This window comes from Apis cerana, linkage group LG5 (assembly GCF_029169275.1).
Source record: "Apis cerana isolate GH-2021 linkage group LG5, AcerK_1.0, whole genome shotgun sequence".
NCBI classification, from domain to species: Eukaryota; Metazoa; Arthropoda; class Insecta; order Hymenoptera; family Apidae; genus Apis; species Apis cerana.
The window spans coordinates 5,625,956-5,641,009 of NC_083856.1; the positions used below are offsets into that span (position 1 = coordinate 5,625,956).

The 15,054-nt window shown below is 41.1% G+C and overlaps 1 protein-coding gene across 7 annotated transcripts in view; it reads left to right on the forward strand.

Annotated features, from left to right (window-relative positions):
* LOC107996582 (dystroglycan 1) overlaps positions 1–15,054 on the forward strand; it is a 96,172-nt gene that overhangs the window by 26,638 nt on the left and 54,480 nt on the right. Inside the window, exon 1 of one of the 7 annotated variants that reach the window (XM_017054712.3) lies at positions 4,607–5,216. The exons of 5 other annotated variants lie outside the window; for them this stretch is intronic. The gene's annotated coding sequence lies outside the window, so the exon portion shown is untranslated. Of the gene's footprint in view, positions 1–4,606; positions 5,217–15,054 lie in introns of those variants that run through there. One more of the 7 variants, XM_017054716.3, reaches the window with a different exon arrangement.

The window sequence follows — 15,054 nt, forward strand, 5'->3', positions numbered from 1 at the left end:
TTCTTTTAAAATTGATTTTTCTTTTAGGAATTAAGTAAACGATAAAAGGAACAAATCTCTGGGAAAATATTTCATTGATCGTGATCGAAAAGAATTGAACGATACGTAGATCGATTCGCTCAATTTTTCTTTCGATTTTTAATTAAATCGTAACTCCGATTGATTCTCGATTTTCGATCGTTTTTTTCAATCGACGAGCGATATATATAGATTTCGAAAATCGAAATATGAAACGCGAAAAAGAAGATTGTTTCGACAACGAGTTAAATTTATTTGGGGCAAACATTTTTGAAAGGATGAAACGTTTCCTGTTCCGCGAAAAAAAAAAGAAAAGATGCTCGAAGATGAGTGGAGTGGGGAAGGGGATTGTTGAATAATCCAGAAACCTAGAATCTTGAAGGCGAAACATTCTCCTTGGACGGAATACGTGTCGCGTTTTAAATCCGCTCGAGGGAAAGAGGAATGAAATGGAGAAAATAAAGCGATGCGAGCGAAATGACGAGAATTCGAGGATTCGCCCTCCTGGGATTCCAAAGCTAAACTTTCGATTCTGTTCCGTGGAAAGTTGTGCGATATTGTGATTCGAACAGTGGTTTCACTTTACTGAGAAAAAGTTAAGAAAAAACTTATAGGTGCTGCAAAGATTTCGATTATCATTATTCGTATATGAATTTGTGTAACATTCCCAGATCTCGAGATTACTAATGATTTTTAAGACTATTGGATCTCAAGATCTTCGAACTAATGGACAACCGGATTATTGGACGGACTACTAAGACCATTAAGTCTCTGGATCTCGGAATTATCGATCTTTGGACAACTAGATTACTCATTAAGGCATCTAAAAATCGACCTTCGATATTGCTACTGGATAAGATAACCTAAAGACTTTTGAATCGTTTTGAACATCAAAAAAGTAATGGAAATGATGTTCCACACCGCGATGTTTCAACTAGATAAACTGCAGAAATTATTAGCTGCGGTTACCTGTGGTCGCGCTTATGACGCTCGCTAGTCGATTAATGTCGCGGTCACGGCCGATTTTCGACGATTCCAATTTCTCATTTACGATGACATTTTGCTGGAACTACTTCTAAGACATTTATCCGTCCACTTATCTTTGAATCGTAGATAGCACTAGAATTTTTACAACAACAAGTTGCAAGTTGAAACAATCGTGACAGTTTATGTAGGTTTATGTTACGAAAAAGAGTAATTGGAGAGATGTAACCGGTTGATTCGGTTACAAAAAGGAATATATACAAGTGGAACGGCCGATTAACTTATTTATCGCATTTCGAGAATCGAGAGGTAAACTAGTCCCTACCATGATATCGTTCCCATAAATACTAGTAATTTCGCATAAATAACTATATATCCAACTTGTGCAGACCTACTTATACCATCAATAATAATCATAAGAAAAAAAAAAAAGAAAAGAAAACGAGCGAAGAAAACGAAAGGAACGAAACTCGACTTTTCCAGTTCTACAACTGGATCGGGTGCACAGAAGCAGAAATCATTCGTCTAATTCAACGTTTCTTGCTTTTTCTATGAAGCCATCGATCGACATCCTTGGCAGTAATCATTCCATTCGTCCGTAATTACGTCGTATCGCGAAATTAAGAATAATATGTTATTGCTCGAGCCTATGTCGAGCTGGCTCGAGGCTATGTTTACTCGAGAGGCATCGCCGTCATGTCCACGCCCGAGCCAACAGGAATCATCCGGATTTCCATGCAATTACGGGAAGCGGGCTGTCAGGGTTGAGGATCACTGAGGGTCTGCATCCATGGAGATGAAAAGGGCCCGGCCATCCCCATGGACCGCCTCTTATTTCGTTCGTTCCTCCTTCCTTTCTATTAGCCCCGATTTCAAATTCTCCTCAACGATATTGCTCCTCGTCCAGTGTGACCAGAAACCCCTCCCTTCTTCTTCTGCCTCCTGTCCTCCATCCATTTTCTCGCGAGACTCGTCCCTCTCCTCTTATCCTTCCGCTATCTCTTTCTCTCTCTCCACCGATGCAACTCGAGTTGTTAAATAAAAGATTCAAAAGGTGGAACTCGAGGATTTGTGCTCCCCGGGCGCTCGTTTCATGTAATCTTTTCCTTCCGTGATTCGCGCGACGAAATTGAAGAGACTACGAACGTTGTTACTCTTCTCGACGTTGGACGTTGGTGGACGAATTCGCGTCCTCCTCCACAGGTTTGTTTCGCGGACGGTGGGCCACGTTTCCACGTGATCGAAACTCCTGGGAACACGGCAACTTCCCCGACGTTATCGGATTCCTGCGCTCCACGGCGAAACGTGGCCGCTTTAAACGCGAAACTTGTTCCTCCAGAGAAAGAAGAAAGGAAGGAAGGAAGGAAGGAAGGAAGGAAAGAAAATTGCGGGCGAATAAATCGTTCCCTTCTGCTGGGGAATTTTCCATCGGATTTTCGAAACGATTTGGGACTTTAATTTAGCCAACCTTGTTCCAGATTTAATCCTGTCGTTCTCTCGTTCCATTCAAGAATTTTATTATAATCAGTTTTTCCGTTGTCGTATATCGTCCATGTAATTTTCATTCGAACGTCTACGAATTATTATAACAAAAAGAAGTATATACGCGACGAATCTGTTCAGAATTCTTTTGCACGGTAGTTTCCAAATCCAAATTGACGTAACGAAAAAGTAAAATTGCAAGGTTAAGGATTGATTAAGGTTCGAAAATGTCGACAAATTAAGCAAATATCGGTTTGACGAGACAGTCACTCGAAATCAATATTCCGGCGCAACTTCCGTGCAACCGTCGTGTCCCGCTGAAATATTCGAGGAAATGAAGCGCAACTTTTGCACGTATGCTTGTATTAAAAGCTTCGTTAAAAGAGACGATTTTCCTTGGCCGAGGCGTCGAAGAAAATCGATAATCGTTATCGCGCCCCGATCGATAATTGAATTAATTCTGACGATACGATTAAACGATCGTGTAATAAAACTTAATAAGATTAGTTGCGAGTATTTTAAGGCGACACGATGCCTCGTTTAACTGTGATTAAAAGTAAAACTATACTTATATCGACGTTATATTTTGATTCATTTTTTTTTCCTCTCCCTTGGATATTTATGAAATATTTACGAGTATCGTAGGCGTCCATTCAAAGCCGTTCCTACGAATAGATTTGATATGTTTTTTTTTCCTCCCTTCTTTCTTTTCCGTTAATATTCCATAAGCAATATAATGAATCATCTATCGTGTTACGTTCCCCTGGTTCTCTTCGTTTCCCTGGCATTTTCTGCATCACACGAATGCCCACGTGTTCCTCTGAACGCCTACTTCGCGTTCCTTCAACCGATCCATTCTGCGAGATTTTTCCTCTTCGATGCAAATATCCGTTTTTAAAAAACGCTTACTTAAAATTTTTTCCAATACACGTAAGGCTCATCCTACGTTCAAAGATAAACGCGAAGAGTTAAATTTGCATAAGGAGGATGTTAAAAATAAAAATGTATTCGTAACGATCGAATTTATATTTAATTTCAAATTTCGTAAATACTAAGATCCATCATCTTTATTAAATTCCTTAAAGCATATTACACGAAGCAGCATCGTGTCGTTAATTTTTATCCACACCTTTTCCTCGTACTTTCTCTCCTCGAAAATTATTATCGTGCATCTCCGTTTTATCGCCTGGAAGAGATAAAGATAGACACGACGTTGATGATCGATCACGGTGATATAACGGACTCGATCCTAACTGTTGCATTTCGTTAATGCGAAACACCGGCCGGCGCGATAGGCAAGTTATTAAAGACAATCGATCTAATTTTAATCTCATCTCTCTGTCACCCACGCTGCCGCGTTCTCTTGGGGAAAGCGAGGCGTCTGGTCGCACGACCTCGTAGGGGACACTGCTCCTGCTGCACTCTGATTGGCTGGTAAGCGGTGGCACTAACGGAAAGTATCTTCGTTCATCTCCGTCCTACACGTTCGTCGCTGTCCGTCCCCACTCCTCCGCTTCCAGACAGGCTATGTAGTGGGGAACTATGGGCGACGAGTTGGAAGGGGAAGTCGATGTGGTGAAAAGAGGATGGAGATAACGCGAAAGGAAGACGTTCGATATATTCGGTGGTGGAGAGACGAGGATGAAATTTAATATAACTAAAATTGAAGAAGGATGAATCTGTTAGTAATAGTAAAAAGAGAGAAAGTGCTAGGGAACGATGAGATGACAAAGACAGAGTGACTCGATGGCACGGAGAGACAGAGAGAGAGAAAGAGATAGAGAGTGCAATGAATTAATACGAAAGAAGCTCCGTAAATAGTGATGGATTTGAGAAACATTGAATTAGTTTCATTGTGCGATGGAAATTTAAACAGGAATTTGTCCAGAACAGTTGTTTTGCGATAGAAAATGCGTTAAACTACGAATATTTTATGATACGTGATTATATTTGTCTCCAGAACTTAGGGTAATAATGTTGTTTAAAATGATGAGGAATATTACGATCGATGTCAATCCATAATATTTCATAAATAAATTTGGAATAATTTCTTCTAATCCCCTACAACAATATAATTCAAACGTTCATAAAACTGTGGCATTTGAAAATTTACGAGGCAACTATTCAAATGCCCATCACTAGGGATAACGTGGTGGGCGCTTGCTGAGAGACAAAGTCAAACGATCCATAAACCAGTCGTGTATCGGACGGAGATAGAGAGAGACAGAGAAAAGGCTCGGCAATGGGACGGTAAGAGCGGGATAGATGCGCGTGGAAGGGGACAAAGAGGAGCGAGCGCGCAGCAGGAAAGCCGCCGGGCGCCATACTGCTTTCGTTCGTTCGGCACAGTACGCGCCCAGCGCCTACGCGGATCGTCGCGGTGCTCGTCGTCCTCGTTTGTCGTCGCTGGTGGTGTAGTTCTCTTATTTTTTCATTTTTTTCACCCTCACGAATTTTTACGCTAACCCGTGCGTGCTCGCAACAAGGCCGGTCGAACGAGGCACCGAGAGATAGAGAGAAAAAAAGTACATCGTTTCAGTTCGGCTGCAGCCGCCGCCGCCGCTGCTGTCGCTGTTCTTTTCTCGACCGGCTTGCGTGGAGCGTGCGTCTTTCTCATCGGTGCGAATACAGTGGTGGAAGAAGAAGCATACAGGATTTTACACGCTCGTGAGGACTGGCTACACGTTTCTCTGTCTGGCTTTGGAGCTGGCCGGCTCTACGCATCCCGCTAGGTGAGTGAACAAAGAACAAAAAACGCGCGATAGGTTAGGCGACATGACTCTTTCGTACTTATTTTCGCGACCACCGCCACCGCTGCCATCGTGTCGCGAGGTAAAAAGAGATCCCCATAACCAAGCTGTAACGTGATTATAAATACCGTGGTTTCGTCGCGCCGATACCGGTTACGGTTATATGCTTTTACTTTCGATCGAGGCCGACTCGGCCTCGAAACTCGTCCGTACTTTCGGAACAGCTGCTCTCGTTGTCCGGACACACAGTTACCGCAGATTAAACGAAGGTTAATGATTCACCTTTGTTGTTTGTTGTCCACCATCATTGTGTCCGTAGCAATTTTCTGCGTATATGAGGATCTCTTTTTCAAGTAACAACGTGTTTACGTTTCTCGTTTATCGGAAATAAAAAGTTATCACTCTCTCGTCGGTACGTATTCTTTTAACGTACAAGATTTTAAATTTCGGAATGAATTATCCGTTACGATTGAACGCGTATTAAATACTTGCATAGGTTGATGGGTAGTTTTTAAAGCAAGCAAATGGTAGGAGTCAGTCGGTAAGCTTCCATTGACAATAGACGCTCACGTTACGTTAAACAACAGAATATCGCGAATCGATGTTGACGATCGTTTTGAATCTTGTCACCGTTCGTATCGCGGGGGTATCGATGACAATAAAACAAGGGATCGATTACTTCGTTAACCGATTGATTCATATCCATCGATAGGCCAATAGCCGATCATTCGAAAGACCGCAGTTTATCATTTCGAACGGGACACGCTCGACTATATTTCATGCGTTCAACAAACATACGCCACGACGCATGTTTTTTAATTCCTTCTATACAATCCCTATATCTTTTCATACTTTTATATCGTTCGTGAACACATTGTAAACGTAGAATTGTATTTCGCTGGAAATGATAATGAATCGTTCATTCAAGCGAAATTGCCGATATTTCGAAACCTACATCGATAGTATTTATATATATAAAGAACAGCCATTCACTGAAAACCGGTATTAGCTATAGTCAAAGTTCTTTCAACTCGAAGAGTTTCCAGATAAAATATAATAATTAGTTCGATAACTGTACATATACGTGGAGTAATGCCATTCGCTTTTAAAACTCGTAATAAATTTTACGATATTTTAATGGATAATAAATGTTATAGGTCGTAATAATAAACCCTTTGGTAATTATATCGAGATAAATTTCTTTTTCTCAACTTATTACTTTATTATGTATAAATGTCTAATTTGTATCAAAATCTATTTTTTTTTATGGAAAAAATTTTTTAAATTTTTCGTTGATAGACAAATAAGTTTTCCGAAGATGTTTTTCAATATTTCCTTATAAAACAAACATGGTAGCTCGTTATTCCATCTCCGACGTATTCCCCATCCTTTAGTAACGGAACTTCCTGTTTACTTGGCACGAGTTTTTCCTTCTTCACGATGTTGCATCGATCTCGTTGCCACCGAAAGTGAAATCCACCTGCGGGTTGCAAATTTGCTTCACTTCCTCTCATCTAACCTCTCTTCTCGATTATAATTTGCATTCTATCTCTACTTGGTTGCAATTCTCTAGAAGCAATATTAACATGTTTATATTGCAGTTGAATTTTATGAAAAGTGATTCTTTAAATTTAATCCTTTAATTATCGAAAATATCATATTCGAAACTCATTTTTCACATATACTTCAATATTTTCAAAAAATGATTAGAAATTTTCTTGAATAATGAATTTCGGAAAATTTTTAGCATTTTTTCAAAAGAGTAGACGACATTTATACTTATAAATCGTTAATAGAATTGCATTTCATAAAATTCTTCACTCGTATTTGTTTTTTTTATCCACCCTCGAAAGACCGTGACGTTTATTGTAAATCAGGCTACACAAAGCTCCATAAAGCGTTTTCGAAAGTGACTGTGCAATATAAGATTGGTCTTTCCATTCTTCGTCAGCGATCTGCTATGCCAGTAGCAGATGTTTCTTGCGGACAGAAGACACGAGTCCTCCGTCCTGAATCCTCGTTCTCGAAAGCATAAATTCCAATTTCTAACTGTACATTGTACATACCCCCCCGATATGCAAAGTATTACAGTAGTTTCTGATATATGAATTTTTTTCATCCAATAAGTTATTGCTATAACTTTTTGACAACTTTTTGACTAATGACGACTCGAAGCAAATCTTTAATATCTACATTGATTTAAAGTACGAACTATACGGCTCGTGATCTTCAAGAATTTTATTTCCGTTTTAATTTTACACTCGAATTTCCCTGTTCCTTTTGATTCATACGACAAAAATACATTTTCAAAAATAGTCATGGCTACATGCAGAAAATTATTTTAAAAGAAGAAAGGTAGAAGAGCAATTGAAAGAATCTGACATCCCTATATATATATATAAATTTCACTTTCCATCGCGAGGAGGAACAAAAAACGGAATTAAAAATTATCCACGAATAGTATTCGAAGTATTCCACTCGTCGTGGAAAATCAATTCTTCATTCCGTCCAATTCACCCGTGGAGATCCGTCGTCGAATCGAACGTGGAAAAATCTCATCCGATTCGCAATTTCTGCTTTTCCACGACGTGCAAGCACACCTAGGTCCCCCTCTCGCGGCAATAGAATTTCATATATCCGCGACGGCGACGATGCACACAAGGCAATTCATCCGCGGCGTCTATACTTTCTCGCATTCGTTTTGCCATCCGGTCGTGCGGGTCTGGTAGGCGTGCAATCGTTAATCGTGTAGGTTGACGTCGAAAACGTGGAGGGGAGAAGAGAGGGTTCCTGGAAGGAAGCAAAAGGGCAACAAGGTTGAATTTCGTGGAAGAAGCTGGACGCTGTTGTTGTAGTTGGGCAAGGGAGAACGAAGGCGCACAAGGGTGGAAAGGAGATCTTCTCCGAGCAGCTGATGTAATTTTCTTTTTTGCTCCTCCGCTCTCTTTCTTCCTTCATCTCCTCTATCGTCGCTATCTCCTTTATCCCCCTTCCCATTTTCTCATCGCCTCCTCGCTTTCGAGTTAGCCGGAGCCCAGTGAAATCGAACTCTTTGTTTGACCGAGGAGAAAAATCCTCGGTCGCTTGTCAAACTTCCTTTAAATCGGACGCCTCGTGTCTGAGTGTCGAGCTGTGGTGTCGATTCGCACGGCGGAGGGAGTGAATAAAGGGAGAGCAAGAGAGAGAGAGAGGAGAAGGCAAGAGGGGCGTGTTGCCATGGCGAATTTCGCGTGTCAATGGGATCCCTCGAACCGTGTTAACGAGAAAATGCCGGAAGCTGGGGAAATGGCCCTTCTTTTTTTCCTCAAAGAATTACTAAAGCCCTTCTCCACTATGCTCTTCTTTTTTTTCTTTCTCTTTCTTTCGTTTTTTTTTTTTTTTTTTTTTTTTGAGAAAAGAAGTCTGGTTATTATGGTTAAAGGATGAATCAGGAATCAATCGGTGTAATTACTTTTTCGTTCTTCGAATGATTTCTATAACATCGCTTCTTCTTTTTTTTCTTTTTTTCCCCCCCGTTCTTTATTTGTTCCATTAATCACGAAACTTTCAGCGATAGATACGGGTAGAGAATGCAATTTATCTTCGTTCGCTATCTGAAAAAAACTGAACCTCTCGCACGCGAGCTGCATCCGGGCGCGAAAAGGTTTACGTAATCTCTTTCTCTTTTCTACAGCGACAGAAGCGATTTTCTTTTTTTTTTTTTTCGTAGCTCAATATCGAATAATTCGAGTGTAATTACATCACGTGTAATTACATTTCCCTTCTATGCACCTGCCTTCGATAAAAATAGTTAATTTGCATTTTTATTGGTAATTAATTTGAAACGAGCTCCCTTCGAAACCAACTACTAATCCAACGTAACGTTTAAACTTTTTTCAATAAAATTAAAGTATAACTTTTAATCGAAGCTGCAGCCCATCCAACTTATGTCTCCAACCTCGAACACCGATACACATTTAACGATCCCCTCCTTCTCCCTATTCAGAGCGTATAGAATTTTAAAAGGTCCGACCTCTCCCCCCGGGGACCGTCATTAACGACTCTCGATCGTTTCGACAATCGATCGTTAGCCAATTCGATTAGCTTAGTAGTAAAAAGAAAAAAAAAAAAGAAAAACTTAATCGCTCGAATATTTGCCACTACCTGATCCCAGCCCCTTATACACTTCCAATAAAATCGGCGATAAACTTTCAGAAATCGTCGCGCGCTTTCAACTCCAACCAGATAATTACTTTCGAAATGTAGATGGCTTTCGTAGTGTCCTTTTCACCTAATCTTTTACCGCTCACTCCAGCCCTTTCCTTCTTCTTCCAACCTCGTTGTTCGACGCCCTCTCTCTTTTTCTCTCTTCTTCTCCAGAGAACGTTAGATTGTCGCCATCTAAGAAATGGAAGACCCCTTTCAAATTTCCACCAGAACGTTCCATTCCGCGAAACCGAAGGCGTGTCGTTTCCCTTTCTTTTCATCTATCGCGGAATTAAGATCGGGCAGCTCGCCTCTCGCGCTCTCACGCCCGTTCATTAAGACTCGTTAGAGGCGCGGTGACCTCTGCAGATCCTACGATTACGCGCCAGTATCCAATGCCGGGCAGATGCTGACACGTCCGTCGATATATCATTTCGTGCGTCGAAGGGCGAAACCCTTCACTCCAGAGGGGGGACAAACAACCTCTCCTCCTCTAATCACTCGCGGCCAACGCGTGCAGCTCTTTGTCCACGCGTAATCGTTTTGCCTCTCTCTCTCTCTCTCTTGTATGTAAACGTGTGGATATGCAGTTTATCTTCTTCCTTTTCACGGTTGTGTATCTACAAGTGAGCGTACACGTGTCGAAATTCTCCAGCACGAGCCGACGAATAGCTTGTTACTCCCGCGGGCCAATTAGCAATGAATGGGAGCGGGAGTCTCGTGTGTCTATCTCAAGTGGTCCTGCTTCGCTCTTGGATCGCACGTTTTTTTTTTTTAGAAAGCACCGGTCTTAACTTTCTTTTTTTTTTTAAGAGAGCGGTGCTTGATATTCTTTTGAAGTTTGGACAGAATTTTTACCTATTGTTTCGAGAGAGAGAGTTACGAATTTGTAAATAATAAATAATTTCGAAAAGGCTCGAGGGTATCTGGATGGATTGGAAAAACTTGTAGTGGAACGGTAGAGAGAGAAAGAGAGAGAGAGATAAGATCAGCGAGGAAAAAATAATGGTCTGAGAAACAGAGGTTTCCTTGTGACGTTAAAGTCAAGCAAGCTTGAAGTAGTTTCCCTTGTAGATACCAGGTAATAGCTATCCAGGAGGTCGGCGCCGGTTAGATTATACCTCGTTTTATGATGCCAACCTGCCTTACCGCCAATAGACCACTTGGCCAAGCCTTTCGAGCTTTTGTCTAAATCCTAAGCATCCATTTCCAAGTAGCCATTCTTCTTTGTAAATATTTAATAGCCAGGCAAAGTGGTCAGGTGTTGGTGTAACTTTCTTTTCCACTAATCTTGCAATCTTGTTGCCATTCCTGATCGCCAATCCAATTTATCTAATAATTTATTTAAATCCCGATTCCATTCTAATGGAATGGCGACTTTTATTTTCCAACTCTTCCATCCAATTGTTAAAATTAAAAAACTTCTCTTCTTAAACTTCGCTATTCTCTCTCTTTTTCTTCTATTTCTCGATTGTTCCGTTTTAAAAATTTCACAATTCCATTCTCCTCGCTGTTTCACTTTTTAAAAATTAAAATTCAACTCGACTGTCGTATAAATTTTCACACTACCAACCTGCCCCTCTTTATATATATATATATATTACATTATCCTCCATTATTGAACTACCACTACCCCTCAAAATTTAAAACCCGGCAGAAAGTTAGCTAAAATTCAACGCTCGTTGTTTCCAAAGCCGAAGAGGAGGGCAGGGAAGTATAGGGGTGGTCTGGCTCTCTCAAGGAACAAACATAACGTTGGCCGTAACCTATCTAACCCGTGTTAGAGCGATCTAACGTTTTTTTTATTTTTTTTTTTTCGAGACAGTACGTTTAGACGGCATCTACTTCAATTTTAACTTACACCGTAGCCTCGTAAAAGCAGCCCTTGCTCGCTCGACGTGTGCTTTTACCGTGGACGCGGGTTCAGAAATGGCCTCTCTCTCTCTCTATCTCTCTCGATGCATCCTTGGAAGGAGGGTGGGGGGAATAGTGGAACCGACGAGCTATGCAAAAGCTTCTGGTCGTCGTGTCTGCTCGTAGCCAACATGGTCCTTTGTACACCGCACCTTGCTCGCCCGTACACGAGTTGCAATTAGCTTGGGAACACTGGCTCGTGATATTATGGTCACGTAATGGCGATGAGAACGGAATTCATCGAGAATCAATGACGAATCTTTCATGCGGACGGCACGGTTCAACGTTTTAGGACTCGCATTCAAGTGGCCGTGTTAACCGGTATATCTTTGCAATTGTGATTCTCGTTGGGGGTCTCTTTTTGAGTTTGAGTTTCCATGGTGCGCAGAATTGGAAAATTCGAAGGGATGAACGTCCGATCTATTTTTTAACAGATAGGAAAGAGGAGAGGAGCGTATGGGGATAGGAACGTTCAAGTTGAGAAATAACGGGTAGTGGAAGTGTTCAAGTATGTACAAGTGGTGCATAATCGATTAGATTAATGCTTGTGCATATTTGTTACGCAATTTGGTGTATAAATAGATGTGAAATATATCGTTATGTATAATAATAAGTACGTATAAATCATGGATTCCTTAAAGTAGGTTAGCCATTAAAAACCAATATAGATAAAATATCGGGGTTTTAAAAATATATATATGTATATTTATAAAAGTTACTTTTTCGAAAAGTATTCGTAATCTCCCCGGTATCGCGATAACGTTCCCAGTCATCGAGTCATTCGATTTCTGTAAAATTTCCTCCGGCCGATAATACGATGATTATGATCTTTTACTTCGAAGAACAAATGTCTCCAACTAATCGATAATTTCCAAGTATTATTCGTATTCGAGTTCACGTTTTATTTTTATTTTTTTATCGATTCATTCATCTTCCATTCGATCAATTATCCCCGGATTCCATTTCGATTTCTCCCGGTTGATTCAATTTCGTGTCCATCCATTTCTCCCTGTTCCTGGACTTCGCGTACAGTTTTTCCACCGTGGCAATAAGTCGGATCCCGAGCAGTGATGGGTTCGAGCGTATCGCAGATTCAAACAAGATTCGAAGATATTTCATTCTTGGGGAAATCTCTATATATCGTATAACTCGATCCCGTCACTGGAGCAATCGTGTCGCGTGTTTTATATCTATCCACGTCTCTGGTAAATGGACGGAGGGGTTCTAAGCTTTGTCTCTGTCGAGCCACGTGTGCCAATGTAATTTACCGCTTTCGAGGCCGTGTGTCCGCAAACATCCTCCACGCATATGCGCCCATCGGCGAAGAAACGTCGCCGCCCTTTAACAACCCTGATTTACGCTCGAGAGGAGGCGAGTTCGCGACGGAAGCTCGCAATCTGGCGGGGAGAACGTGCGTATTTTTTTCTCCCGTTTTTTTTTCTTTTTTTCCACGCTTCGCACAAAGAGGCTCTTTTTTTCGTTCTTTTTTTTTTTCTACGATTTATTTTCCATTATTCGCTGCTTGAAGCAGCCGCGTTGATCTTTAATGTTTTTTTTCGAAAGATAAAATGTTTTCCAGTCGAAATAACTGGCTCGAAGAAAATTTCTTCTCCTTAACGATGATTAAGTAGAAAAGTTTACAGGTCAGGGAAGATTGGTTGGAATAAAAAAAGATACTAGAAATTCGTTTCCGTATCCAAAAAATTTGCCAATTCGAAACGAGAAAATCGAAGGCATAGAAGCGATAGAAGCTTGTTCAACTTGATGGCGTTATACAGGGATAGTTGGAAAGTGCTCTTAAGCCAAGTTTCGCAATTAAGGTGTCCCCCATGGACGTTTCTTCTCGAATTTATACCTCACCACCACCGTGCCCCGCTCTGAAAACGAGTTCTTTTTCCGCTCCCTGTATAGTGATTACAGTGCCCCGTCTATAATCTCGTATCGTTCCATTGCCAACGCACTCGCAACAATATAGATGGTGCCTGAATTCACTACTCGAAAAACTTGTTCTTCGTAGCCAATTCGTAGAAACTATTCGTAATAGAACTTTATATATATATATATATTTAAGATTTTCACCTGTTTAAACGTGGCGCCTCTTTTTATCGTCGAGTAATTATTCATCTTTCAATTCAACTTTTCCAGAGTGTTAACGTTCCAACGAGAATCAATTAATATCTCCAAATAATTTATTCATTGACACGATCTTCCATAGGACCATTTATTAACGAGCCACACAAAACTTGATAAATCTCCCTCCTTCCTCGAGATTATTCGCTCCTCCGTTCTTTCTTTTTCTCTTTCTTTGGTCCTTTTTTCCCCCTCGACCTATGGTTTAAGCGGGTGAACGAACGGTGGTGGGTGTATTAAAAAGGTAGAAAAATTGAAACTGTCTCGGGCGAAGGTGTGGCCCCCTTGTTTCGGCGCGACCTCGCGGGGCGGACTTGGTTGTAATTCTCGTTAAAAAAGGGACGAGGCGGGGGGGGGAGGAGTGTATTTAACCTTTAATGGCGCGTGTTTCCTTTGGAAGAGAAATAAAATTGGTGAAATAAGAAATATTCGGAAAGAATTCGATTCGATGAATTTGACGATGAGGGAGGGGGGATAACCCGGTTAAAATCCCTTTTCAGAGCGAAAGGGATTTTTATATATCGAAGATATCTAAAAAAAAAAGAGCAAGGTTTGAACTAGTTTTTCATTTGCCTTCTATTAGTTCCTTTTCACTCCTCCTCCCCCTCTTTTCTTTTCTCCTCTACATCTGAATGGAGAGAATGATCTTTTTTTTTTCTTTGCCGAAGATGGAATTCGCGTTCTCCAAGATGATATTTCGAATGGTAGGGATGAAGTTCTCTCGAGAGCTTCGTTTGATATTGAAATGAGGGGATAGATATGGAAGGTAAGGCTTCGCTTTGGACAATTCCATCAGGAATTGTACGAATTGATATGCAGCCGAGGCCTGGCCTTTCAAATTTTCAAGGTGCACGCGACCTATTCCGAGATAAAAAGTTCGTTCTTGAATATGCACGTTCCACTTGCGCGATACGATACGAACTCGGAGGGGACACCTGTTGAGAGATACACCTCCTCGAACTAAAACTGAAGTTTCGCCCGATGAGACATGACGCTCGAACGAAGATGCGTGCTCGCCAAAAATCGACGGGAATCAGCCTCCAGTTCCCCATCCATTCAGCCTTTCAATTCGATTTACAATTCCAAATGAATCCTCCCGAGAGAAATTCGTCTTCTTCTATTATCGAATGATTGGAGATTATAATCGGAAGAAGAGAATTTCATATCTCTCGTCCATTCTTGTGTTAAGAATGATGGAATACAAGGAGTGAAAAGAGTTTTTCGAGAAACTGATCATATTTCTTTCGAAACGAGGGATGTGAATGGAGGAAAAAAATACCGAGTAATTAGGGGAGGGATATTTTTCGCACGATGCGCCACCCGCATCCCGGTCACGATTAATTAACCAAGCGGGAACCGAGCGTGTCCCATTTACGAGGTTAAATGGAAAATGGAACGGTAGGATCGAACGGTGGGGCGACAGGAAGGGGCGAAAGTCGATGCCTCCTTCCGGCGAGTTCGTCTCGGGCAAGGGGAAAAAGTGAAATCTCGCCAATCTTGTTCGAGAAGATAATTTAAATATATCTCTCGCGTATTTTCCACGAAATCTCGATGAATAAATATTAATATGGACAATTGGAATTTCGCTCGA